The sequence below is a fragment of the Leptosomus discolor genome, chromosome 6 (genome assembly GCF_034619465.1).
Source record: "Leptosomus discolor isolate bLepDis1 chromosome 6, bLepDis1.hap2, whole genome shotgun sequence".
NCBI lineage: Eukaryota > Metazoa > Chordata > Aves > Leptosomiformes > Leptosomidae > Leptosomus > Leptosomus discolor.
In genome coordinates, this window is record NC_141396.1 from 45,383,170 (window position 1) to 45,399,461 (window position 16,292).

At 36.9% G+C, this 16,292-nt stretch overlaps 1 pseudogene; it reads left to right on the forward strand.

The window, feature by feature from the left end:
- LOC104348063 (macrophage mannose receptor 1-like) overlaps positions 1–16,292 on the forward strand; it is a 40,808-nt pseudogene that overhangs the window by 11,108 nt on the left and 13,408 nt on the right.

The following is a 16,292-nucleotide window of genomic DNA, read 5'->3' on the forward strand; positions in this document are numbered from 1 at the left end:
AAACTATCTTTTTTTTTTTTTTTTTTTTTTACCCCCTGTAACAAGCGTGATTGTACATCAAATTCAGGGTGATTTTCACTACATTCCCTTATTTAAAATAAAGTAAATAAAGTTATCTTGAAATTTTTTACCCAATCTGAGTCAGGCCCATTATCTCTCAGAACTGTCTCTGAAAGAGGCTAAAGCCATTACTGCAGTTTTCTGAATATTTGATATATTGTTCCACAACCATCTGTGGTTATCTAAGACGTAGCAGAGACTGGGAACCATTTATTGACTATGTGACATGATGCAAGATGATGACAAATCTCACTACTGAAGCCAAATCAAAACAATCAAATTGCTTTTATGAGTGAATTTGTTTTGAACAAGTTATTGTATCCTACCGCTTTTTTTTTATTATTATTCACTTTTTCCATCTTTTTACTTTCCTATTTATATTTCCTGTTCTATAATTAGTAACATTTCTCACAACCCCATATGGGAACAGAGCTGGGACTCATTGTGCTAGATGGAACTAGGCAGCAGCCAAATACTGAACACAGATTTTATTTACTTTTCTTGGGTGCAGCAAGCAAATCTTGAGCTGTATAGAAGGGAAAAGTAACTTGGAATTGAGGTGTAATTTTGAGGATTTTGCTTTTCAATAGTTTTTATGCTACCTCTTCAGTCATACATTTTAGTTGAGCTGATGAATTGAACCAATTAATTATTCTCATTACTGTTCTTTTAGCCTAGAAACATCAGGAAACTTGAGTCAGCATCTCACTATAACAGACTACTCTCTTTGGTTCTGAGCAAGGAAGTATTTTATTCACCCACTTCTGAATACACTCTCCATTCTGTGTGCCTCTGACTTTTTTATCAGTTAAAATTTAACTGTTACTAATTGTTCAAAAAGGGCGACTCCTATGCATTAAATCTCTTATTTCTGGATGTTTACCAAGCTTAATTTCCACTAGTCCAGTGGAATTCAAATGAACACGTTATCACATTAGGTTATACTAAAAATATATTGATGTAAGAGTATACACTGAAGTTCAGGCACTATAACATATGCTCTTTTTAGTGCAAGTGAGTTTCACCTGTTCTTGACAGGGCTGGGAAAGACATGGTTTTTACTGCTACCTGGTTGGACACACCTCTGTAACGTTTTCAGAAGCAAAGAAAACCTGTGAAAAGAGCAGTGGTCATTTAACAAGTATAGAAGACAGGTATGAAAAGAGTTAAAAAAAATGTGTAGCTGATGCAACAATATTGGAATTTTATAAAATAGTTGAGAACTTCTTGGAAAAAAATGTGAATCCAGAAAAACAGAATATCCTTTTTCTGGAGGAAAAAATAATCAATAAATACAGTATGACATTTCTAACTAAATATATTTTACACAATCATGTTTTCCAGCACTTTACTCTGAAAGTACAGACCACAGCTGCTGCTGTTCTGTTCTTTAGCAGTTGTTCAGTACAGCACAGCTTCACCTGCTATTGAAGCTAGGCTGTCTGGTACCCAGTTAAGCAACATATTCCCATATAAAAGGAAACCTAATGGAGACTCCCTTCATTCTAGTCCTGTGTAGTTTAGGATGCTGAGAAATGGCTGACTAAGAGAAAGCTAGGCTTAATCCCCACCTGACTCCTGTCATTTCAGATATGAGCAAGCATACCTGACCAGCCTTGTTGGTCTGAGCTCTGAGAAGTATTTCTGGATTGGTCTCTCAGACACAGAAGAGCAAGGGATATTCAAGTGGGTGACTAGTGAAGGTGTTTCGTACACAAACTGGAAAGCAGCAATGCCTGGTACTCTGCCACTGAAGCACATTTATACTACTAATTATGCTGTAATTTAAAACTGTTTCCCAACTTTGCTAAAACACATGCATGATGACACATATGAACATTCTGCCTTTGAAACAGCAGTGTCTTTGATACATGTGCTCGGCACTGGTGAGGCTGCACCTCGAATACTGTGTGCAGTTTTGTGTCCCTCACTCCAAGAAAGACATTGAGGTGCTGGAGCGTGTCCAGAGAAGGGCAACAAAGCTGGTGAAGGGTCTGGAGAACAGGTCTGATGAGGAGCGGCTGAGGGAACTGGGGCTTCGTCTGGAGAAGAGGAGGCTGAGGGGAGATCTGATCGCTCTCTACAACTGCCTGAAAGGAGGCTGTAGTGAGGTGGGGGTTGGTCTCTTCTCCCAAGTAACTAATGAGAGGACAAGAGGAAACAGCCTCAAGTTACGCCACGGGAGGTTTATGTTGGCCATTAGGAAAAATTACTACACAGAAAGGGTCACCAAGCACTGGAACAGGCTGCCCAGGGAAGTGGTGGAGTCACCAACCCTGGAGGTGTTTAGAAGACGTGTAGATGTGGTGCTTAGGGACATGGTTTAGACATGGACTTCCCAGCGCTAGGTTAACGGTTGGACTCTTTAAAAAGAGTCTTTTCCAACCTAAACAATTCTATGATTTTTCCATGATGCCATGAAAATATTTCTTTTCTGGCTCCTCATTGGTTACAAGAGCAAAATCAAACTGAGCAGAAAGGGTGAAACCCCTTCCAGCCTGGGTGACAGGTTGCCAAATCCTTGCAGTGAGTGGCATAGCAAAGAGGCAGGCAAGCGGTTGTTCATGCGCTTGTAGAGCTTTTCAAAGGGGAGGGAAGATGACGAAGGACTCCTTTTACTGGTCTCCTGTTTTTACAAAGCTCCTCCTTCGAGCGGACACGATACTTAATTTTTCAGTCTTTTGTAAATGAATCACATGAGCTGTAAAAATGTCAAGGGAACCACTTTAAAACACATTTCAATTTTCTTTTATATCTCACAAAGGGAATGAAGGTTGTGTTGTCCTAAGGACTGGAAATGCAGCTGGACTATGGGATGTTCAGAACTGTGAAGTAAAGGCAAAATTTCTCTGCAAAAAACTAGCTGAAAAAATCACTCATCCTCTTGCTCCTGAAATAATTTCTGATTCCAAATGTCCCTTGGGTTGGGATACAAGCAATAGTACTAATTCATGCTTCAGAGTAAGTATTTTTTTCCAATAATCCTACTCATGAGACAGAAGAGCGCATCTAAACTCCAGAGAATGGCACCTCATTGCACATATGTAGTAGGTTTTGACACAACTATTACAGAAATCATGGCAGTTATCACTCTATCAGTGATACATAACGTTATCCATTTAGCATACTCTTCAATCCATATTATACATAATAACTGTAATGGAATGTTTTTCAATTTTGCTTCCACAGGGCAGTCGGATTTATTTTAATGTGCTGTAAACATTGTGTACTACCTGTATCTATAGGGTTTTGTGAGAGAAGAAAACCAAAAGAAAACATGGTTTGAAGCCCGAGATTAATAGGAGGAGACCTGGCTGCCATTAAAAGTGAAGAAGAGCAAACAGTGACAGAAAACTTAATAATGTAAGCAAAAAACAAAAAAATCTAACAATTGATATTTTGGTGTAACAATAAGTAATAGAGGAATAAATTATAATAGTCTTGAGTTGCTCCTCAGATAATTAGTTGAAAATCTGTATCTGTTTATCATCATAGTCCTAAGAAAAACAACCGAGAAATGTTTCACATGGGTACCATTTTCAAAGACATTTTTTGGAATTCCTAAAATTTGCCATCATCTGCAAATCTTTTAAATCAATAAAAAACAACCCAACAGCCACATTGGTTCAATGTTAATCCTTCAGATGCATTTCTCAGTTTGTTCACTGAACGATTTTGAAACTACGTTGTGACTCCCAGAAAATTTGAACATTTTATTTCTCAAAGAATACTATAATCACATCATCAATGAAGAAAAACAATGTGCTGTGTTTTCAAGACAACCATTTGCAAAGTACAAAATTTTAAGGTGTAAACTTCACTTACTTGCTAATGGGAGTTCGCTGACCAACATTTTGTTACTTGTAAAATTTCTACTCTGTTTGAAATCTTAAATAAGTGTGAGTTATTGTCCCTTGTAACTTGCAAAATTTAGCAGAGCTAACCACATAGGTCCTCTTCTTCCATGATACATTTTTTCTCACTCTAAGAAAAAATCCCCATCACCTCAGCCTTTCTGGATAAGTTTGCAGTGTTTGGATCCTGATGGTGGGCTTTCCTGGAGTGATGGATCACCGGTGAGTCTTTCACCTTGCCAGTTTCTTTTTGTTCTGACTTTTTCATTGTTAGGCTGTTTCTATGATTAGTGTGGATGGAAGTTGAATAAGAATTCCAGAAAATGTCTACCTTGCCACTGGGTAACTCTAAATCATTATTCTTCATACCGGTCTGGAAAGGAAAAAGGCCAATAAACTCTGAAGTTATATCATCACAACAGTGGTAACATGGTGTACTTGTTACAGCTACAGAGATGGTTAACTAAGTGGCAAATACAGGAGAAAAGTCTCTCCTGATTTTTATTAGTCTCTGGTCATATATTGCCACATTCCTTACTCCTGCTATTGATTTATAACCTCATTTGATTCCAGTTTTCATGGGACTGCTAGAGTCTGTTAAATGCTGCGTAAACCCAGAGCCTTTCTTTTTTGTTGCAGAGTGACTGTATTGCTTTAACAGCCCACACAGGCTGCACAGCCACAGGAGGAAAGGAAGGAGTGGACTGAAACTTCGGTGCTACTTCTCTCTCCTTCTAGAGTAAAACTTTCTTCCATGATGATAAGAACAAAAACTAAATCTGTGTTTCTTCTGTAGCTGAATTATAAGAAAAATCGTTATTTTTACAATACTACATTTGAATATTGTGGAGCAATGAGCAAAGAGACTTCCACATCATGGATTACAGAGCACTGTGAATACAGTCATAACTGGATTTGTCAAATAAAGAAAGGTAGGTTACTTCTTATTCTAAACTCACATTAGGAAGAAATTTAAGCTGAATCCCATCCTATCAAAATAGGAAGTTCTGCAAGCTACATGCTGGTAGAAAATTTGGTTGATATCACAGGAATTTTGCATAAGGCAAAACAGGTCAATATAAATACATTCAGAATACAATGTTTCAACTGTTAATGATAAACTTCTTTTTTGTTTTATTTACAAAAATAAATTTTTATATTATATAAGCTTTACTGAAAATATACTTGTTTATGTAATTATAAAATCATAGAAAATAATGTGAAAACAACCTCAAGGGCTTACCTGGTAAATTCCATCATTCTGCACAAAAGCAGATTTTTGTCAAAACAGAAGCTTTGACTGACATGAAACTGCATGTTTCTTGGAACTTTTACTTGTAGTGAATTTCCAAGTTGGGGGCTAAGAGGGCAGAGAGGGAAAAAGAGAGGATTACAGCTTGAAAAGAAAAAAAGATTACTTTAAATTTCCCTCCTCTTTGTGAAGTGAAATTTCCCTCCTCCACTCAGGTGTAGCTAGAACACTACATAAGGACACGTTAGTCACCCACTCTAATTTAAACAAGACACTAGCATGATAGAATCACTTTCTTTGTAAGATGACATGTAAAGAAACTCCTGTAACAACAGGCTTGCTGTAATGAAAAGATGGTAATTCAAGCTTCAAAATTTATATACTTTAAGACAATAGGCATGCTCTCATCTTCCTTTCATACTAGCAGCAAAATCTTCTGTTTATACTTCTGTCTGTTTGGTTCGGGTTTTTTTTTCCAAATGTAACTACCGTCAAGGAAGATATTCAGTGAAATAAGAGAGGAATCAATTATAGCTTTGTATGGAGTTACACATTTTACCTCCTAGACTAATAGAAGTATTGCTTTGGTGGCTCCCTGGGCTCCTTCACAGAAGCAGTAAGGGTTAATGTTTGAAGTGATACTTTTCTAAATAAGATAATTTCTCCAATGGTGAATTATTCAAAATAATCTGCTTCTAACCAAGGCACATTGTCTCAGCTTCTCATAATTAAAAAGTAATAGTCATAGACATCTATCTCAAAGAGATGTTGTGAAGATACCCTTCCTGGTAACTTCCTTTGTAAGTCCTCACCTGCGTTATCAGCACAACTAAAAATCATTAGCAAAAGTGTCAATAGTAATTGTATACTGCTAATTATTATCAGTGGATGAATGGCAGAAATTATAGCCTGAAGTAATTACCATCATTAGTCAGCAGTGCATAATGTCATACCAAAGAACGGTGAAATAGTCATAATACTTTTTACTTGCAGAAAAGACATATATTTTTCTCTTTTAAACCTTTTAACCAATCATACAAGTGATTATTTTTAAAAGGTGACATGATTTTTCTTTTATCCAAGCATATGCGTCACACACTTCATTTAGTGTAATTACACATACAGCAACACAAACATTACAATGAATTCCCGTGGAAAAAAATTTGTAAAGGTGACATTTGCTCCAATATCCCACTCCATGTTATGTGGAAATTTTTCATTTAAATTATTTCTCAAAAGCTGGTGGATTTTCAGTCAAATGTGATTCTTCACAAAGTAGTTTCACAGGAAAAAAGAAAATTCACAAACGAATGCTAATACAGTTTAAAATACTTGGAAGCAAAAATTCCTTTAGTATTTGAATCTCTAGATCAGATACAAGGCAATGTGCATAAAGAATCACTTATTATTCTACAAAATATACCAACATTGAAGTAAAATATTTTCACACTCTAGTTTTCTTTCAGAAACAAGTACTCATTCAAACTTCAGTCATGTAATTTAGGCAACATTCAGGACGTACAAGGTGCACTTACCAAAACCCTACAAAGACAGAGATGTAGGCCTGTAATGCATCTGTTACTCCCTGAACATCCATATTTTCTCTGCACCAAAGATACTATATAAATATATCCTGCTCTAAACATGTAAAATACGAAAAATTGATAGACATTAAGATAATTTCCACTATTTGAACACTTACATTCATTCAACATTTGGGAACCGTTTTACATCATCTTTTTTTTCCCATTTCATTACAGGGACACCCTTGAAACCAGAACCTCCAGGCCCTTCTGCCAGTAAGCTGTTTTATTTTCTCTTATCTAAAGGTAGTATCGTGTCATGACAGAGGCTTTGTGTAAGAACTGTGAACAGAGATTCCTCTTCTGTGTTGCAGCATATGAAGTCACAGAAGATGGTTGGATTATAAAAGGAGATAAATAATACTTTTTCAGCACAGAAGAGACCTCTATGGAGAAAGCCAGAACATTCTGCAAAAACAGTCATGGAGATCTTGCTACTATTGGAAACAACAGTGAAAGAAAATTTTTGTGGAAATGTGTAAGAGGAAATTGGGCTATGTTATACAACACATGGCCTATATACCCTGCTGCATATGCTCGTGAAGTACAGGAGAATGTGCTTCTTGCATAATATTACTACACTTTATTGGCATTAGATTTAAATGTTTACTGGAAAAATACTTATTTTACAGAATAGAGCTTCTCTTTAGGAAAATAAACAAAAAAGATTTTACTATTTACTAGGGTGGGTATATTCTTGTATATTCTAATCTAAACAGAGTTCTGCCCATGACCAAATATATATAAGGAGCAATGGACAGGCAGATTAGGTGCATACTGAGAAAGCTGTGCTTTTGACAGGTGGTTACCTCTCATCTGAACATCATATTCTAGAATACAGTGTTATGACATGTAGATGTGAGGCTAGTGCCAGTGTAGCTCTAATAGTCACATACCACACCATGGTATTTCCCTGGCTCAGGGACTGCTGAACTAGGACCTTAGTGAATTCATTTTCCTGCAACACGTATCAGAACTGTTCATGCATTTCCAGGGCACTGCCTACACGTTGCCTGAGACACTTCTGATGGGGACATGCCAAAGCCATGGCAGGGGCACGCTAACAATTTAATAGCATGGATGTTGCCTCAAACCCCTGTCATAATCCTGTTTGGGTTGCTAATATCAAAGTAGCCACACATCCTCCTTTCTGTTTCACAATATTACAGGCTTGCTTTTATTATGTTGCAAAGGATATGAAAGGAGGAGAGGACAGACAGCTTGAGACACAGGAATTACATGGCTGCTTAAGAACAGGAAAGTACCAAAAAATTTTACACTAAATTTTTTCTCAAGACTTCCTTGTTTCTTTTTAAATAAGCTTTGATCCTACCAGTAATGCAGCCAAAACTGGGAAAGCAGCAATAAAGATAATAAAGCAAAAGTACGTGCTGTATGGTATTTACTTTAACAGAGGTCCTCACTGGTGACTACATATGATAATTTATACAATGTGTATTCATCTATTTGCTTCCACAGTGAGATATTTACACTTTTTCATATTAGATAACTACTAATTATTAGAAAGTACTAACTAAAAGTACATTTTTGTGTTTAGATCTTAAAAAATGGCAAATTGAAGTCATATCTCATAGGATTAATTCAGAATGCTGATCAACAGTTTAGGTAAGTAAAAAAGCTACATCAAGATTCATAAAGAGCAGCTGTAGAAGTTTTGTACTGCCAGAGTTCCTCCTGGAGGGGCACTGCAAGGGAGCTAAACGCACCTTCAGAGAGTTACATTGGATATTGAGATATGTGCACTCCCTTGGTTTAACTACATTGTAAAAACTGTTTTAAATGTAATTTTTATAAGGAACATACATGTTATGAATATATAGATAATATCTGTTTAAAATGTATTTTTTTCTTTGACTTGACATGCAGTAATTTCATTATCTAACGCCTTTTAATCCTAATGGAAACTCAATTTACAGACTCTTTAAAAATATTTTTAGCATGTTAAGGTAGATTTTTCTGAACTGTTCCATGACATTGTCTGAGCAGCCACAACTGGTTTGTCGTTTATTTTCAGTTGGATGGATGGAAGCCCAGTGCACTATGCAGCTTGGGCACAGGGTGAGCCCAACTTTGCAAATGTTCAAGAAAATTGTGTGGTCTTAAACAAAAAAGATGGTGAGTTACAAAACTTTTTTTAAAAAGTATTTTTATGGGTACTGCTCTTCTGCTGTTTGTTAAAAATACCTTGCCAACTGTAATCCATTATTTCCCAGCAATTTGGGAACATATGCACAATAAATTATAGTCATTGTATTTGAGGTTCCTTCAGGGGCAATATTAGCCATAAAAGTGGAAAATAAAAAAATTTATTTTAATGGGGAATGCAGGGACCATTTGATCAGTGATTTTTCAGCTGCACAAACAATATGTTCTATTCAAATCAACAGGAAACTAGTCTTTCAAAAAATAATTAGAGAGTAGTTAGCAAAGGAAAAGAACACACATGGAGTTTCACATTTGTATCGTGTTTTCACTGATAAAGTCTTTACACTTGCATCTTTCAGTGCAACAAAGCTGAGTGCTACTCAGAGGTCACTGAGTTACTGTATCAGCCATCTCCTATGGCCACTACTCCCACAGTCACAGCAGAACCAAAGTCCTCCTGTAAGCAGAGACGGAGGGAGATATTGTTGAGCTGGAGCGTGTTACCTCACATTCCCAGGCAGATTGCTTTTGAACCTACAAGCATGCAAGCCGGTTCACTTTCCCACAAATTTCAATCTCATTCAGTGTTTAATTATCTATATTTAAATTGATTTCAGGCTTGTGGAATGATGTCAGCTGTGGCTTTTCAAATGGCTATATCTGTGAGAGGCACAGAAGTTTTACAAATGCAACACTTGCTTCAGCGGCGCCTTCACCTCCTGGAGGATGTCCTGTAGATTGGCTTTTATTTAAAAATCAGGTATGATAACATCCATCTAAGCACAGCGATATTAGTCCTTGGGAAGGTACTTAAAGATATACAAGAAGCCTTTTGTCTCTCAGATACCTTTGACAGCATTTATCCAAAGTTGCATTAAAAAATGAACCAGTTGCCTAATTCTTCCAAAATGGTGGGTTTGGAGATTTTTGTTCTCCTCAGAAGTGGGAAAAAACTGGGAAAACTGCTACATTGTATATACTTTCAAAAAAATTGAATGGAATTCAGCTGAAAGCACCAACTATAGCATAAAATCATTCATATGAGGTGCAACTAATCAGAAATAAGGTCAAATTTTTCCAAACAGGCTTCAATGTAATTCTTGCTTCCTCCCAAAAGGGATAAACTTGATGTGGTTATTATGTGAGGGTTCTATTTTCTAACATAAACAATATTGTTATGAAAGCACCCATGGATATTTACACCAGTGGAGTTTACACCAGCACACGTTTTCTATTTTTGTTACAGTCGTCACAGTCATTATTTTCCACAAATTGTGCAAGGCAATTCTCTGACAGTGCTACAGGCATGCCACAGAGCAGAGGGTGAGCTCCAAACATGGAGAGGGCACGCTAGGCACACTCATAATTACAAAAACCATTTCAGGGTGAATGTATGACTACACGATAACAATAATATGATGACTATGCACTTTTTAGAAATCACAAGACATATACTTCCATTAGTAAAAGAGCTGTAAAATGAATAGGCTGAATACACACATGACAGCATGCTGACCAGAGGCTCTAGGTCAAAAATGTTTTTCAGAAAATTCACGATTCCACACAAAAACCTGGGCTTGGCTTTTCTTATAAAGTCAGCACTTCTTTGTCTTTTACTAATGATGGAGTATGGCTTCTCAAAATCTCTTAGTTAACACATTAGATTCTCATCAGACTCCTCCTGTGGTTTATAAATGGTGGTTTGAATTTCGTTGTCACTTTCTCAGTCCCTCATAGTAAGACACAGTGTAAATTTAAAATTCATGAATGGTTTTGACTTAGTTCCAGAGCTGAGTCCTTTTTAACTTTGGAAAATTATTTTCTGGGTTTGAGTTAGGCTAATTTCTACTTAAACTAGTGTAATTCAAACCTGAATTCCTTTCGCTGTCACCCACTAACAGTTTATACTCATTTTTCCCTAGTGTTATAAATTTTTTGGCTCTTCCTATGAATACTGGTATACTGCAAGAAAAACTTGTATGAGCCTTGGAGGAAACCTGGCGAGCATACATAATGAACAAGTACAAGGTACAGTGCAACAGCCTTTTAGGTAATAGATAGCATTTACTCTGTATATAATGGTGATTTCCTGCAAAGAAGATCATGGCAAAAAAAGACAGCATGTTAATGTATGTATTTTATAATATATATACTCAACACAGGTTATATGGACACGGCATGAAATGTTTTTGGAAGAACTGGAGTCATCTGTCTAGAGCATGCTAGTGATGCTAAGGGTTGCTTCCTCCTGTTCCACGCAAACTGCTTTACATTATCTATAGGGTATGAATTAGCATAAAGTAACAAACCCAGACCTGGCATTTGTAGTTTTCACACAATGAAAGAGAAAGGTATCCATGGTCTGTTTCTGTTAGAAATTGAAAGGGATATATTATTATACTCCTCTGAAATGACTGACTAAATTCTGCGATTTAATTCAGCAGTAGAATGTGAGAGGAAGGCACATTTTCACCTTGCCTATGTTCCCAGGCTTCCCTTTGCAGATGTATACAGCTACACATTTCCACCAGTCAATCAGCTCACCCTGAGTGTTAAAATATGTGAACTCACTAGATAACATGGTGGGCAGCAAGGCTTTTTGCATCTTTCCTCTTTCCAGTCTCGCTTCATAGTTCCAAATACTTTCATTCTTTGAGACTTTTCACAGGCAAAGGCTTGGCATAACCTTGAAATAATAAACTTGGGTAAATTTCTGACCAAAAGCTAATTAAAATGTATTTACAAGACTTTGGCGAATGAAATAGTTAAGGAGCTGTTTACGAGCCAGTGTCTCGACTGATGCCAGCATATGCTCATCTTTTATGTTGGCTTTTTTCCCAGCTTTTCTCACTTACCATTTGAAGGATGTTTCAAATGAACCCTGGAGTGGCTTGAATGATATACTCAGCGAACTCAACTTTGTTTGGAGTGATGGAAGTGCTGTCTCCTATACGAACTGGGCTCCAGATTTCCCAAAACTTGTAGAACCTGTTTTGTTTCCCAGTCTGCATCCAGAAGATGGCCACAATCTGCAACAGGTAAATACCACTTGGCGTTTACCATCAAGTTAGATCTGAGGAGCAATATCACTTCGAGTAAACGGCTTGCTTAGCTACCAACAATGCCTCAGCCTTCTCCCCACATTGTTCATCTATCTTTACACTGGGACTAGTGATAAGAAATTTCAATGTTTGAGTATTCTAGCAGTCTCAGAGCACAAAATGGCATTGACAGAATGACTAAAGATTGGATAGATTGAATAAAATTTTCTTTTTCATAGTAATTTGCTGTTCATTTTGAAAAAAATAGAAATGCAACATTAGAATTTTAGAAGTTAACACGTGCTGGAAATATTTTCACATTTGACACGTTAACCCATGTTTGAAAAGGAAGGATTAGGCAAGATGAAAGAGTTTTTTCTACTTCCTTATTTAAAATTGTAATTGAATTGCCAAAGGCCAATAGATGTCAGCTACTTTCTAAACCAATGAAACCCTCTCCACTGCTAGCGCTGAAATTAAACCTCAGAATACTGTCAATAAAACAGCGTTGTACATATTCAGACCAGTATAGAAGGATTTGTACATCCACATGGCCTTTCTTCCATATATTTCCGTATCTTGCTTTCAGAATTTGCCCTTCGCACTATGTCATTCCACTCACTGTCCATCCTCCCTTCATTTTGGTGCACACCTCTAGAGAACCCAGAAATCATGCCTGTAGATAACCAGCTTAATCTGCACCTGAACCAATTCATCCTGCTCTTGCCCATCAAGCCATTAGCCAAGTCATGCAGGAAGACATACAGAATACAGTGCAATATATAGCTCTACTTTACTACTTTACTGCAGCTCTAATAATGCTCCTGGGAAATAAAAAAGAAAGAAAAAAATGTGCAAACACACATTCTACTTTTCTCCATTACCTTCAAGGTACTAACAGCTATCTTGTTCAGAAGATCCTTTTCAAAGGAGTTAAATATCACCCAAAAATTACTCAAGCTTAAGAAACTAGAGTCAGGAGCCACTAAATCAGGTGTTCTTAAATCTCTGCATGTCAGCTTAGTAGGCTGTTGCAGGTTGTAACAAACTTGAAGTTCCAGCTTCTTAAGCACTCAGGACCTGATCTGGTGTAGCTGAAAGAGAAATTCTAAGAACTAGAGCTGATGGTAACTGCCAAGGACCATCATTTGACGAGTCTGTCAAGAATAATCACTATTTAAAGTTGGCTTTGCAAGCCAAATAAAGCATGATGTCCATTTATTTTTCTTTAATTCTTAGTCAAAAAAATTACCGATAGTTGTTCATTAGTCAAGTCAGAAGGCATAACATAAAGTTCTTGAAAATAATAGTGCCTTTCAAACATGTCCTTGAAAATAACCAAATGAACAAGCAGGCTGAGATGATTACAAAGATTTACAACACAGTACCAAGGTGGAGCTGGCCATCACACAGGAGGCCAGAAAGGACAGAAAACGATAAAAGGAAGGTATTTCTAGAGTTGTAACACAAACGCTACAGTATCAGAATTCAAAGAAAAAAAGAAGTGAAGCTACTCAGGGGGTTATAGTACTTTGTTTTATAACTTCTAATATCAAGGTACTCATATTCCTTCCCGTACTCCAACAGTTTGACTGTGTTTCTCTGAAGAGAGGTCATGCTGATGACACAGGAAAATGGAACAATCAGGAATGTTACAAGTCCACAGGGTTCATTTGCCAGAAGAGTGGTGAGTTCTGTATTGCTAATCTTGAAATTTATAACACAAGGATTAAAATAACTTTTCTCGTTGAACATGGTTTAGATCAGTTATCTTTTTTTTATTTTTTAGGTAAAGGATCAGTAAAACCTAAGGGCCCGTCTTGCATCCCAGTGTTACTTAGCAATGTTTCGGAGAAAGGAATGATAAATAAAGTACTAGAACTTAGGAAAGAAAAACTCTTTTATTTTTAAAAGTGTAATTACATAACTAAAACTCACACACATTTTAATTATGTAAATTCATAATGATCTATAGATTGCCATAACTGCTAAGTTTTACGTCTATCCAAATAAACCTGATGACAGTCACAAAGCTGCTAAGCCGCAAAGAGTATTTTGAAAACATGAAGGGTAGGTGTGTTACTTTTGATTGATGGGGTAAATTTACCTCTGCCATGCAAGATACCATGAATTTACTGATTCAAAATTCCCAGGGGCTGAAAATGTATTTCTTTAATCCAGAAAATTCACAGTTGTTTCGAAGTTATCTGTTACTTATAAACAAATAATGAGGTGTTCCATTCCATTAGTAATTATCTACTGTTTATAAATAATGAAGATGTTATTCAGTCACTCAAGCCAAATATGTGGCCTCCAGATTTAACCATTCTTGGGGTATTTTTTTTTCCTTATTCCTACCGATCCTGAACTCTTTAAGTCATCAGCAACAGAGCTGGACTTCGCTTTTGACCATTCTGGTGGCATTAGCTATTCTGTCATCAGTTCCAAAATGTCTTGGGAGGAAGCACAGAAAAACTGCAATAACAATGCCTCAGAACTTGCCGGTATTTTAGACCCATATAGCCAGGCACTGTTGTTCTTACTTGCACAGGAATGTGGAGAGCCTCTGTGGATTGGTCTTAACAGCAATGCGGTAAGAACACATACATTACATACAGGTAGCGAGGCTGACACTGGACCTAATCTTACTTTATGCTCTTATCTTGTAACCTGTAAGAATTTCTGCCAGTGTAGTGCTAAAAACACTGTTATGTCAATACAGTGCCCATTTACACTGGAGTTCTTTGAATAAGACTCATACAATGGAGATTATAATGAACTAAGAACTCTAGCACAAGGGAATGCTCCTGCAGACCAGTATATAACAATGCTGTGTGTTCTTTGGAGCCATTTAAAGGGTCTCAAACATAAATTGTAAAATCCTCCACATTTTGAGTTTATATTAACCTAAAAGATATTCCAGGAACAATATGCATCCTGCCCTCCTGCCGTGTTTATGTACCTCAAGCGACGTGGTACCTCAGGTCACACATCTGAGACCTGCGAAGGATGGTTTTTACTGTTAGTTTACACTCACACATTCTACTAGAGTAGTCTTATTTATGGTAGCAGTAGCAAAATACAGTTGTGGACAGAAACAGGGGCAAAAATTAGTAAAAAACAAATCTGGAGGCTATATGATATCGTGCATATTGACCAATGGATATTTTTTCATTTGAAAGTGCAATTGGTGTAATTGCTCCCATTAAGAGATTAGAATATTATGGAAAAAATCCTTTCGTTTTTGTGAGATGTCTACATCAGTTGTATGACAGGGGAGGGCAAACATTTGGATGGTAGGTGTTTTTACGTGCTACACTCTTCCCCATGAATCACAGTCATGATAACTACAGCAAAAGCGATTGTGATCAGCGCTGCTTATGAAGAACAGTCCCACACACGCTACCATTTTCCATGCAGACCTTTGGGTGGTCTTATCTGACTCCCAGTTTTATGTCTTCTCTCAGGCTCCCTTTCTTTTTTCCCTTCTGTTTCCCAATGCTTGAAAAATGCTCTGAATTAATGTTAGATACTTTCTAGAGGGCAGAAAAAAAAAAATCATTCTGCATTCACATTTGTGGATAACAGACACTGTACAGTTTGCAGTAGTTAGCATTTACAAGCACAAAAAGGGGGCATTAGTAGGCATATGATTCCATACTGGTTACAAGAGTGTCCTCTTGAGGATCCCATGTACTAGCTATGTCATTCTCAGCAACCTCAAAATTACCATATAGATTTTGCTTCCAGACCAATGGCAAGTATCAATGGATCGACAGATGGAGATTAGTTTACAGCAAGTGGTCCAGCGGGGAACCAAAACAGACATTAGCATGTGTCTACCTAGACACTGATGGTGCCTGGAAGACAGCTTCTTGCAAGGAAAAACTCTTTTCTGTCTGTAAAAAATTGGATGGTAAGAAAGTGAATATGAGTGTTTTAATAACTAGAGAGTGTGTAGATTTATCAACTGTGTTGATTACTGTAAGCCACTGGAAAAATACATGTTTTATACACTAGTACACAGGAAGACATGAGTAGCTAACTAACCAGCTCTAAATATTGACAGGAATTCTTCCCAGAAGTAAATCAATTCATAGTAATAATTACCAAAAGCCTAAGATACAAAAAACTGAATACTCATTAATTTCTTAACTATTCATTCTAATAGGAAAAGTCATTCACTTGCTATGAGATCTGTTTTGATTATGCATAAGATGAAATTTTGTATGCGATTTGGAGCACCAAAGTTTGAAATGGCTGTCAGTCAACTAGGGTTTTCAGATGACCAGGAAACAAGAATTAAAAGGAAAGATTATAATTGGAGTTGGACAAA